This window comes from Nannospalax galili, unplaced genomic scaffold, assembly GCF_000622305.1.
Source record: "Nannospalax galili isolate Female #2095 unplaced genomic scaffold, S.galili_v1.0 scaffold186, whole genome shotgun sequence".
Lineage (NCBI taxonomy): Eukaryota > Metazoa > Chordata > Mammalia > Rodentia > Spalacidae > Nannospalax > Nannospalax galili.
This window is the reverse complement of record NW_008358774.1, coordinates 9,996,079-10,008,271: the sequence shown is the minus strand read 5'-3', so window position 1 is coordinate 10,008,271 and position 12,193 is coordinate 9,996,079. Positions and strand designations below refer to the sequence as shown.

The window sequence follows — 12,193 nt, the reverse complement described above, 5'->3', positions numbered from 1 at the left end:
GTAGATAGGAGAATAGACTGAATTCCCATAGCCAGGAAACCAAAGAGAGTAAAACAGCAGGTTATAATAGAAGAGTATTCTAGGTCTGCAGATACACCACACACACACACACACACACACACACACACACACACACACACTATTTAGTGTTGAAGTCTAGTTGTGCCTCTCCTTATCTGAGAACTGTAAAATAGACAATGACCTCAGTTTCTTTACTAAGGAAAGATAAAAGGCTCAATAGGATGCCTGAAATGTCCCCACAGCTACATTGTGGGTGTCTCTTCCATTTTGGCGATTGGCTAGAACAGCAATCTGTATAATCAAAGTACGAGTTGGCTTATTATGATTGCCAGTTAAAGGAACGTGAATCCAGTCACTTGGTTCCACCAATTCAAGTTGCCAAATTTCTTGAAGGTTATGAAAATTATTTCCCACTCTGACTGAGATTTTGCTTGAAGTGTAGCTTTCATCAGACTTATAGTTCTATAAATACATAATGCCTTCACTGTTACTTTTCTTCTGAATTGGATATTCAATAAATGAGGCTGGGAGCCATCTGATTGCAAATAAGTTTCTAGATTGTCATCTCATAACTGATCCACTCCAAACCATGATTTGCAAGATGAGAGTGACCAAACAGCTTGTGGCCCAATTTCACTTGCTGTTCCAGTCCTTTCCAACTGCTTAGGATCAGCATCAGGAGGTGTCTTGTTTGGTGTGGTTGTTTTAAAAGTATTAGCCTCTAGTGCAGCAGATGGGATCTCAGCAGACCATCAGAGAGTGCCTGTTCCCGCCTCCCTCTGGCACAGGGGCTGAGAACTCAGGGGACTGCCTGAAAGCACCCAGATCCTGCCTCCATGTGGTGGTGAGTGTCCCCCAATTGTGTGGTACCCAACCCCCTAACTGGGATTGCATGAGCCCCTCCCAAGGCCCCAGGGCAGACCTGGCCTTGGTAGGATAAGGCTGAGATCTTAACAGACAACTTGAGAGGGTGGGTTCCGACCTCTATCTGTGTAGCAGCTGGGATCTCAGAAGATCACCAGAAAGTGCCTGTTCTGCCTCCCTCTGGCATAGGTGCTGAGAACTCAGCAGACTGACTGAAAGTCACAAAAGCAGCCCCCCCTTTTGGATCTTCCCAACTTTTGCTCTGCGTTCCTGCTAGTAGGGGTCCAAACCATGGAAGGAAGCCTGAGTATACCTGACTGGAACCTGACTTGGACTTCTGTGGGTGCTCCTGAGTAGCTGATCTGAAGCCATTAGTTCCCTCCAAAATAAAACCTGAGAGAACACAAAACTTGGACCAGCCAGCTTTATATAACCAATAAGCAAAGGACAAAGGCACACCAGTAATACAAATAGAAGCATACTTCAACTTAATTCTTATACAGAATCACAAATAACAAAAGAAATTTACATATCAAACTCACAATGAAAGAATAATAAAATGGAAAGTAAAAACACGATGTCCCCACCAAACTCCACAAGTCCTGTAGAAGAGTTCCACAAGGAGAACCCCCAGAGATAAACCTGAACACAGAATTTAAAAGAAAAATCATAAACATAATCAAGGAATTCAACAAATTTAAAGAACACATGAACACACAAATCAAAAACTAGAAGAAGACAGGGATAAACTTCTGAATGAATTCACAAAAGAGATAGAAATATTGAAGAAAACACAGGCAGAAATGAAGAGGGAAGTGCAAAACTCAATAAGCCAACTTGAAACAACAGGGGAAAGCCTCACCACTAGAATGAAGGGAATGGAAAACAGAGTATCAACACTGGAGGATAAAGTTGAAGAATTGGACCCCTCAAGCAAAGATTATGAAAAATTAAAAAAAAAAAAAAACCCGCAGGAATGGAATATGTAAGCAATGTGGGACACCATGAAAAGACCAAATCTACATATCATATGCATAGGGGAAGAAGAAGAATTTCAGGTTAATGGTATTGACTAGGTCTTAAACTGGATTGTAGAAGAGAATTTCCTGAAATTAAGGAAAGATATTCCCATACAAATACAGGAGGCACATAGAACACCAAATAGACAGGATCAGAAAATAAACTCCTTATGACATATCATAGTAAAAACACTAAATGTACAGAAGAACAAAGAGAGGATACTGAAAGTAGCACAAAGAAAAGATCGAGTCACATATAAAGGAAACCCATCAGGATTACAGCTGATTTATCAGTCCAAACTATGAAATCCAGAAGAGCGTGGACCAAGATATTTCCAGTTCTACATGACAATAGATGACAACCCAGAACACTTTACCCAGCAAAAATGTCTATTGTAGTTGAGGGAGACAGAAAAATCTTCCATGACATGAAAAGCCTGAAAGAAACACATGCCCAAAAAACCATCCCTTCAAAGAATACTTGAAGCAATACAAAGAGAGGAGAAAGGAACAACTATAACCCAGGGGCAATGAAAGAAAATAAATACAGGTATAATCGAGGAAACACAAAATTAGGCAGAGAACAAAAACAGCAATCAAAATGATGGTGACAAATACACATCTTTCAATAATAACTTTAAATATTAATGGACTGAATGCCACAGTCAAAAGATACAGGCTAAATGAATGGATTAAGAAACAAAATCTATCTTTTTGCTGTCTACAAGAAACCTATCTCACCTTCAAGGACAGGCACTACCTTAAGGAGAAAGGATGGAAAAGAATATTCCAAGCAAATGGCACTAAGAAACAAGCAGGGTTGCAATTCTAATATCTGACAAAACAGACTTCAAAGTAAAACTTATCAGAAGAGATAAGGAGAGTCATTTCATTCTGATCAAAGGAACAATTAACCAAGAGGATATTACAATCCTTAACATATATGCACCAAACTCTGGTGCACCCAAATTCATAAAAACAATACTACAGGACTTTAAGACACAGATTAATCCCAGCTCAGTAATAGGAGGGGAATTTAACACCCCACTGTCTCCATTAGACAGGTCAACTGGACAAAGAATAAACAGAGAGATGTCCAAATTAAATGATACCATACATCAAATGGACCTAACAGACATCTTTCAATTATTCCACCCAAACACCAAAGAATACACTTTCTACTCATCACCTCATGGAACTTTTTCAAAGACTGACCACATACTGGGCCACAAAACAAACCTCAACAAATACAAAAAATTGAAATAATCCCATGCATTCTGTAAGACCACAATGCAATAAAGCTCAAAATCAACACTGGAAGAAACCCTAGTCACTACACAAACTCATGGTGATTAAACAACACACTCTTAAACAATGAGCAGGTCAAAGAGAAATTAAGAAAGAAATAAGAAAGAATTCCTGAAATTCAACAAAAAAAAACACTTCAACACAATATAACCTCGGGCACACTTTAAAAGCAGTTTTAAGAGGGAAGTTTATAGCTCTAAGTGCCTACATTAAAAATTAGAAAGAGCCCAAATAAATGACCTAACACTGGAACTGAAGACGCTGGAAAGGTAAGAACAAATGAAACCCAAACCCAGAAGAAGAGAAGAAATAACAAAAATCAGAGCAGAAATTAATGAAATAGAAACAAAGAAAACAATACAAAGAATCAATAAATCTAAGAGCTGGTTCTTTGAAAAGCTAAACTAGATAGACAGACCCTTAGTCCAGTTAAACAAAAGAAAGAACAAATCCAAATCAAGAAAATCAGAGATGAAAGCCAAAACATCACAACAGACACACAAATGATCCAGACCATTAAAAAGAAATATTTTAAAAACATATATTCTACTACATTTGAAAATCTAAAAGAAATGTATGGCTATCTAAAATTATGGGAACCACCAAAGTTAAACCAAAAAGAGATCAATCATTGAAACAGACTCATAACATATAAGGAAATCAAAACAGTAATACAAAGCCTCCCAACTAAAAAAAACCCAGGCCCAGATGGATTTACAGCAGAATTCTACCACACATTTAAAGAGGACCTCCAACCAATACTACTTAAATTATTTAAAATGATAGAAACAGAGGGAGACTACCAAATTCCTTCTATGAATCCAGCATCACTCTAATACCCAAACCAAGTTTAAAAGTCAACTAAAAAAGAAAACTATAGACCCATATCCTTAACGAACATAGATGCAAAAGTTCTCAACAAATACTTCAAACTTTATGCAGACACACATCAAAAAGATCATTCACCATGATCAAGTAGGTTTATTCCAGAGATGCAGGGATGGTTCAATGTATGAAAGTCAATAAATGCCATTAATCATATAAATGGACTCAAAGACAAAAACTACATGGTCATCTCAATAGATGCAAAAAAGGCCTTTGACAAAATTCAGCATGCATTTATGTTAAAACTCCTAGAGGGAGTTGGACTAGAGGGAACATACCTCAACATAATCAAAGCTATATACAACAAACCCACAGCCAACATCATTCTAAATGGAGAAAAACTGGAAGCATTCCCACTAAAATCAGGAACCAGACAAGGATGTCCACTCTCTCCACTTCTTTTCAATATAGTGCTTGAAACTCTTGGCTAGAGCAATAAGACAGGAGAAGGAAATTAAAATAGTATTAATTGTAAAAGAAGAGGTCAAACTATTACTTTTTGCAGATGATATGATACTATACCTAAAAGATTCCAAAAGTTCCATCAGAAAACTCCTAGAACTGATCAACACTTTCAATATAGAGGCAGGTTATAAAATCAATCTAAAAAAATCAGTAACCTTTCTATATACCAATAACAAGCAATTGGAGAAAGAATACAGGAAATGCTCCCATTCACAATTGCTGCAAAAATAAATAAACTAATTAATTAATTAATATTTTGTAATAAATCTGACCAAAGATACCAAAGATCTCTACAATGAAAGTTCTAAATCATTAGAGAAAAGGATTGAGGAAGACACCAGGAGATGGAAGGACTTCCTATGCTCATGGATTGGAACAATTAATATTGTGAAAATGACCATCCTACTAAAAACAATATATAGATTCAGTGCAATCCCAATGAAGTCCCCATTACATACATCACAGAATTAGAAAAAAAAAAATGCCATCCTTAAATTTGTATGAAAGCACAAAAGACCCCGGATAGCAAAAGCAACCCTGAGCACAAAGAGCAGCACTGGGGGGATTACTATACAAGATCTCCAAGTATACTGCAGAGCTATAGTCATAAAACCAGCATGGTACTGGCACAAAAATAGACACCCACATCAATGGAACATCATTGAAGACCAAACCTGAGTACACGGAATTTCAGCCACCTGATATTTGACAAAGGTGCCAAGAACACACAATGGAGGAGAGAGAGCATCTCAACAAATGGTGCTGGCAAAACTGGATATCCACCTGTAGAAGAATGAAACTACATCCTTATCTTTCACCTTGCACAAAAGTCAACTCCAAATGGATCAAAATCCTCAATGTGAAATAGGAAACCCTGAAACTATTAGAAGAAAATATTGGCAGTAACTTACAAGATATAAGTGTAGGAAAGGATTTTCTTAATCGGACAAAAGTTGCTCAGGAATTAAGGTCAGTAATCAACAAGTGGAACCTCACTAAACTAAAAAGCTTCTGTACAGCAAAAGAAACAATCAAAAAAGAGAAGAGAAAACCCACAGAGTGGGAAAAATCTTCACCAGTGACACATTTGACAGAGGTTAAAAATCCAGAACATATAAAGAACTCAAACAACAAAGAAGCTAGAAACCAAATGACCCAATTAAAAGATGGGCTAAAGATTTAAATAGAGAGTTCTCAAAGGAAGAAATAAAGATGGCTAAGAAACATCTCTCAAAAATTGTTCAACATCATTAGTAGTCAGGGAAATGCAAACTAAAACCACCCTAAGGTATCACCTTACCCCAACCAGACTGGCTAGGATCAAGAGAACAAATGATATCAAATGCAGGCAAGGATGTGGAGAAAAGGGAATGCTCATTCACTACTGGTGGGATTTCAAACCCGTACAACCTCTATGGAAAACAGCGTGGAGAACTCTTAAAAAACTAAGAATGAACCCACCATATGAACTGGTCATACCACTCCTTGGCATATACCCAAAGGACTCATCCTATTGCAGAGACACTTGTGCAACCATGTTTGTTGCTGCTCATTTCACAATAGCTAAGAGATGGAAGCAACTTAAGAGCCCCTCAATGGAAGAGTGGTTAACAAAAATGTGCTATATTTACACAATGGGGTTCTACTCAGCAGTTAGAAAAAAAGATGAAATAATGAAATTTGCAGGTAACTAAGTGAAGTAACATAGACTCAGAAAAATAAAAGACTTATGTTCTCCCTCATTTGTGACTCCTAGCACCAAATCCTTCTAAATTCCATGTGGGTTTTTTTTTCAAATTTATTTTACTATTTTTATTTTATGTGCATGAGTGTATTGTCTGCATGTATGTGAGTGCACCCATGTCATGCAGTGCTGCAGAGGTAAGAAAAGGGCTTCAGTTTCCCCTGGAACTGGAGTTAAGGACAGTTCTTAGCCACTGGGAATCGAACCTGGGTCTTCTGCAAGAGCAGTCAGTGCTCTTAACTGCTGAGCCATCTCTCCAGCCCACCCCCCGTCATTTTAATAAGATGATGCTGTACCGCAGTCTCTTCTGCATGAAATAACTATCATCATCATGACTTCAGCAGTGCCTGATTGCTAAACATCATAACAATTGCGTTTGTCGTTGGTTGTGTTCATTCATTAAAGGAAGGGCAAACAGGGTCAGTGGACCCTTACCAGAGTATCCAGCCATCCTTCCCAGCCAACTGTATGTAATTTGGCCCAAAACACATGTGATCTCCTAGATTTGGGGAGGGCTAAAGAATACAATCTGGGGAAGGCTAGGAAGAGAAGGCTTGACCCATGCTGGGTAAAGGCTTTCCAGTGTGCTTATCCTCAGGTCATTCATACACTTCAGCAACCCCTCGGTTATCTCAGTAAGTAAACTCAGTAAATTCATTGGTTCCCCAGTAAAAATTTAATCAAACATTGGCTTGACACTGGAACCTTAAAAGGGAATGAGCACTGCTTAGCATCCCCAGGAAAGGAATTTTCACAACAGATGGAAAATTTATTTGTTAATGCTATTATTCTCATAATTATTTAAAAAAAAAGAAAATGAGAGTGTAAAAGATGCTAAAAGGATATGGGAATGGAGATATTTTGCAAAATAGTCAGAAAAAATGAGAAAGCCTAAGCAAGTGATGATGGTATGTGTAGGTTTGTTATGATATATAAGGGATGAGATAAAAATAATATACACATAATATTAAAATTTCTAAGGTCATAGTTTAGTCCACTAGTTTAAGGAACAAAATATATATCTAGTCAAGGTTTATCTGAGAATATTTGTTTTTTTCCCCAAGCTTTATCTACATAGCACATGGTAATTAAAAGTACCAGATGTAGAGATGACTCAGTGGTTAAGAACACCAGTTGTTCTTGCAGAAGACCCGGGTTCGAATCCCAGCACCCACATGGAAGCTAAAAACTGTCCATAACTCCTGTTCCAGGGGATCCAATGGCCTCTTCTGTCCTCCACGGGCATTACATGAGACAGGTGCACTTACCTACATGCAGGCAATACACTCATACACATAAAATAAAAACAATAAATAAAATATTTAAAAAATTTTTAAAAAGTACCAGACTAGTGGAACTAACCTCATTGGATGTCTAACAGCCATACTTTGAGGTGTATACTAATCTGGTCAGAGGGACTTAAAGAAGAGTTTTTGCCCCTTGCCCTCCAAGGTCGACTAAGTTCCAGGGGACTATGGGACATCTCTCAAAATGTCTTGTAACTGGGAGTCACCTGTCCTCTCATTCAGGGAGTCCATGCAGACCCCATGAGATGGACTTGAACCAGTGTCCAGTCTACAAAGAGGAGGGTCAACTCAGAAAAAACATCTCATCCATGCATCCAAGTGAAGCCAGCCATAGTCGAGTAGGGACTTTGACTTATCTTCACATAGATGAAATTGGTAAAAGAAAGGAGCCAGGGGCTCCTCCCAAGCCCATGAGATCCCTGAGGAACAGATCTTCAAAAGACCTTATGTGTAAAAATGAATTGATTTATTTTGGCCAACTGTATGGTCTTAAACACCCAAAAGGAAAGTATAACCAAAGGGTAGTGATCAGTATATTTCTTTAAGAGTTCAAGGGATTACACTTCCCAGACATTAGGCTTAAGTCCACATAAAAAGTTAGATGATTATTTCTCATTGATGATTTTGTTCTGAATCAGAAAGTGCTGCTCAGATGTAAGACTTCAAATCTTGGTCTGCAATAGTGTAGTGCCCACCTGTAGCTAAGGGAGACAACCAGCTATTGTTCTAAAATGATGGATAAATTTGTTTTCTCCCCCTCTCTAGAAGCCTTTGAGAGGGAACCTTTGATTCTAACCACTCCAACAGCTATCAAACTACCTGAAAGCAAATCCTGAATCCCTCACTCTTGAGTCCAGCCTTCGAAGACAGAAAAATGAGGAGGCAGCATATAGAACGATGCTTTTTGGAAGCCTTTGTAAAGAAATTCCAATGGACTCTCACATGAACATTTGAAAATTGCCCTGTTCTGACTTTTTTCTAGTTCCCTGTCTAGAACTTGTAAGGCTAATTACTCTTGCCTTTACTTCTCCGTCACTTCTCCTAGTCATGATTCAAGGACTTTCTTTTCCCCTTAGAGATAAGAGTTATGCAATTTGGGAGTCTTTTAGATAGACCCACTGAAGGAGTACTCCAATTGCCTCACCCTGCATCCCTGTTTAGCATGGAAGAAACCAGAGCAGTTTGCATCCCGATTCCCTATCTGGAAGCTGGGTGACTTCTTCAGAGGATAAGAACAGGAGGTAGGAATTGGCTAGGCAGTTAGTGTAAAAAGACCCCAAAGAAAAGTAGCCATTTTCTTGGCTAAAAGTCAAAATGTCCTTGGGCCTCTTAGTCCAACAACATACTTTGTTCCAAAGGCCAAAAATCTCAAAAGTATTTGGGAGCTCTTATCTAATCCTTAAAAGATTTTAGGGTGGGGAATGTAATGAAAAACCTCATAAAAAAAGAATAAATAGTACATTAATCTATCAGAAAAAAAACTGATGGGGAGATATGGGAGGAGTTGGAGGGGAGGGAGTGGACATGGATTTGATCAAAACACCTTATATGCTTATATGCCTGTATGAAATTCTCAATAAATTATTAGCTTCTAGACCTGGTTCACCACAAGTTAGATTCTCAGCACCTGTGGCCCACAGCCAACCTATTTTTATGTGGTGCTGGGGATTGAACCCATGTCCTCATACTTATGTGGTAAGCACTTTACTGACTGAGCCATCTCTCTAGTCCTTGAAATGTATTTCAAAGAAGGATAGATAAATGTGTTGTTCATACACCTGAATATTATATTACATTTAAAAGTAAGGAAAAGGGTAATATACATTATACCTATGAAATGATGCAATTTGACCTGGATAGATTTTTAAAAATCTAATGTTAATCAAACTCTTGTTGTTAGTACACAAATGAGGTGATTAAAGTTATTTCTGTGGTGAAGGAATGAAATGAAACTGGAAATGAGAATAAAAGAGTCTTCATCCATATTGTGAAGATTTATTCCTTTGAAAAGAAAGGGAAGGGTGAGCCAGTGTTAACAGTTTTTAATTGTGTTTGGTTCCATTTTTAACTTAAAGATTATCACTTATTGGGGCTGGAGAGATGGCTCAGCAGTAAAGATCACTGGCTATTCTTAAAGAGGACCCGGGTTTGTTTCCCAGTACCTACATGGTGGCTAACAGCTGTCTATAATTCCAGTTCCAGGAGATCTAATGTCTTCTTTTGGCCTCTGCAGGCATTGTGCAACATGGGCGCACTTACATACATGTAGGCACAACACTCATACACATAAAAACATATAAATAAATAAATAATAAAGATTATCACTTATTATCAACTTACACATTTAGTTACCAATACTATTACTTCAAACAGATTATGAAATTAAAGAAAAATGAAAGTGATTCAATTAAGCCCTGCATCTACTTAACCATTTTGTAAAAGTAATTTAATTTAGATAGCATCCCATGGTCAGATTTTCAGGAAAGAGACACTGAAGGAAGACATATGAAAAAAAATTGTTTGGGCAGTGGCCCATGGTTTCACCAGAGAGGACAGTCTGCATCCTCAAAGGATGCACCCTCATTTCAAAGGGTACAAACTTTCAGGAAGGTGATGAGTAGGTTCTGAAGTTCTAATATGCAGTATGGTAACTATGTTGGAGATATTTTATTGCTCACTTGAAATTTGCCAAGAAAATGAATCACAAGTGTTCCTGACATACACACAGTGATAACTATTTGTGGTTATGGTTATATTAATTAGTTAGTGGTAATCACCTCACATTAAATCATGTTGAGCATCTTTAATGCATACAAATTTTTAACCTTATTTATACAATAAGATGGGGCAGAGAGATGGCAGGATAAGCCTTCCCCAATATATCTTTGGAAGACTTAAGACTGCTTATTTTTTCTGCCTGATGTCTCCCCTCCCCTTCTCTTTGAAGGTCCCTCTGGATATTCATTTTAATCTGGTCCCATCTTTATTAAAATATCAAAGTTGGGGGGGAATAGTCTGAGATTTTTCACAGTGCCTTCACGTCTGTGGATACAGATTAAGAAGCACCACCACTCACTGGCCTGTATAAGCTTGACTAACCTCTTTGGTTTTTTTTAAACTCTTACTTATTTTCATACCATGCTTTGGTGACCCTGGGCTTGGAAGGTCATCATCCATTCTACAACAAAATATCTGTAGCATTTGAACAGTGCAGTCCTGAAATTTGACATTAAATATGAGAAATATTGAGGCCAAACACAAAAGAATACCTCTTGCACAGGTCAGTTATGACCATTATTAGGTCATGTATTATCTAAAGAGAATTTTCTTTTCTGTTCCTTTTGTTTCCCTCCCACGTCAAGACGTATAGAGTCCGTTACCCTCTCTCATTTCTCATGTCCCTCTTTAGACCTCTTTCTTTTGTTTTACAATCTTTTGTACCTTTCATGTCATATACGTACACACACACACATATGTAAATTTAAATCTAGATCCCATATGTGAGAGAAAACGTGCTATCGGACTGAGTCTTGCTTTTTTCACTCAGCGTAATGATCTGCACTTCCGTCTGTTTCCTGTGAAGGTAACTTCATTCTTTGTAGCTGAGTAAAATTCCACTGTGTACATGTGTCACATTTTCTTTATCTACTTATCTATCCAACACGAAGTTTTGACTGAGAATGTCTTGCATACCATCACCTGTTAAATGAATCCAGGAAAGGGCATTAATAAAGGAAGCTAAGGTATTTTGATAGATATGAAATGATAGGGATGATAGAGGAGGGGGATGAAGGCAAACTGACATTGCAAACTGCTGTGACAGCCATAGTGACACAGACTTCTAGACTTCACAGAAACCACCTACATTCCTCTTTCCTGTGGCGAAGAGGACAATATGGAAATAGATTACACTGAAAAGAAAGCAGCTGGAAGAGGAAATGGATCAAAATGGATATTTTACATTTTTGTAAAGTAGCTTTTGCACTAAGTATTGATCCTAAATTAATGTGTACTATGATTTTTAACACTGCAGTTTTCTATGACTTGTGTAAATAATCTACATACAAAGCATGACTTCTCACAAGGAGGAATACTATAATGTGTCATAGGTCTATACTTATTTATTAGCAGCTTAGATTTTATTGACTGTATCTGAGTATACTTGTTGCTTTAAACTAGAAGGTATATAATAGTATAGGATAACTCTGAATTTTCTAGAATTTTGTTTTATTTATCTATTGGTTTTTCAAGACAGGATCTCCCTGTAGCCTCAGATGGCCTGGAACTCACTGTATAGACTAGGCCAACTTTGATCTCACAGAGAGATCCACCTGTCTCTGCCTCCCTAGTGCTAAGATTAAAGGCATGGGATACTATGTCTGACTAGAATTTTATTTTAAAATAAATAATTGTCTAAAGTTGGTATTCTGTCATTAGTGATACAACGACACATCTGATAGAGGTTTAATTACCAGAATATATAACGAACCTAAAAAACAGAGAACCAAGACAAGAAGCAACCCAATTGAAAGATGGGCTAAGGAGCTGAACAGAAAGTTTTCAAAAGAAGAAGTAAAGAT

At 37.6% G+C, this 12,193-nt stretch overlaps 1 pseudogene; it reads right to left on the bottom strand.

The window, feature by feature from the left end:
- Window positions 1-234: 234 nt before the first annotated feature.
- The window catches only part of LOC103724965, a 65,009-nt pseudogene continuing 53,050 nt past the window's right edge, over window positions 235-12,193 (bottom strand).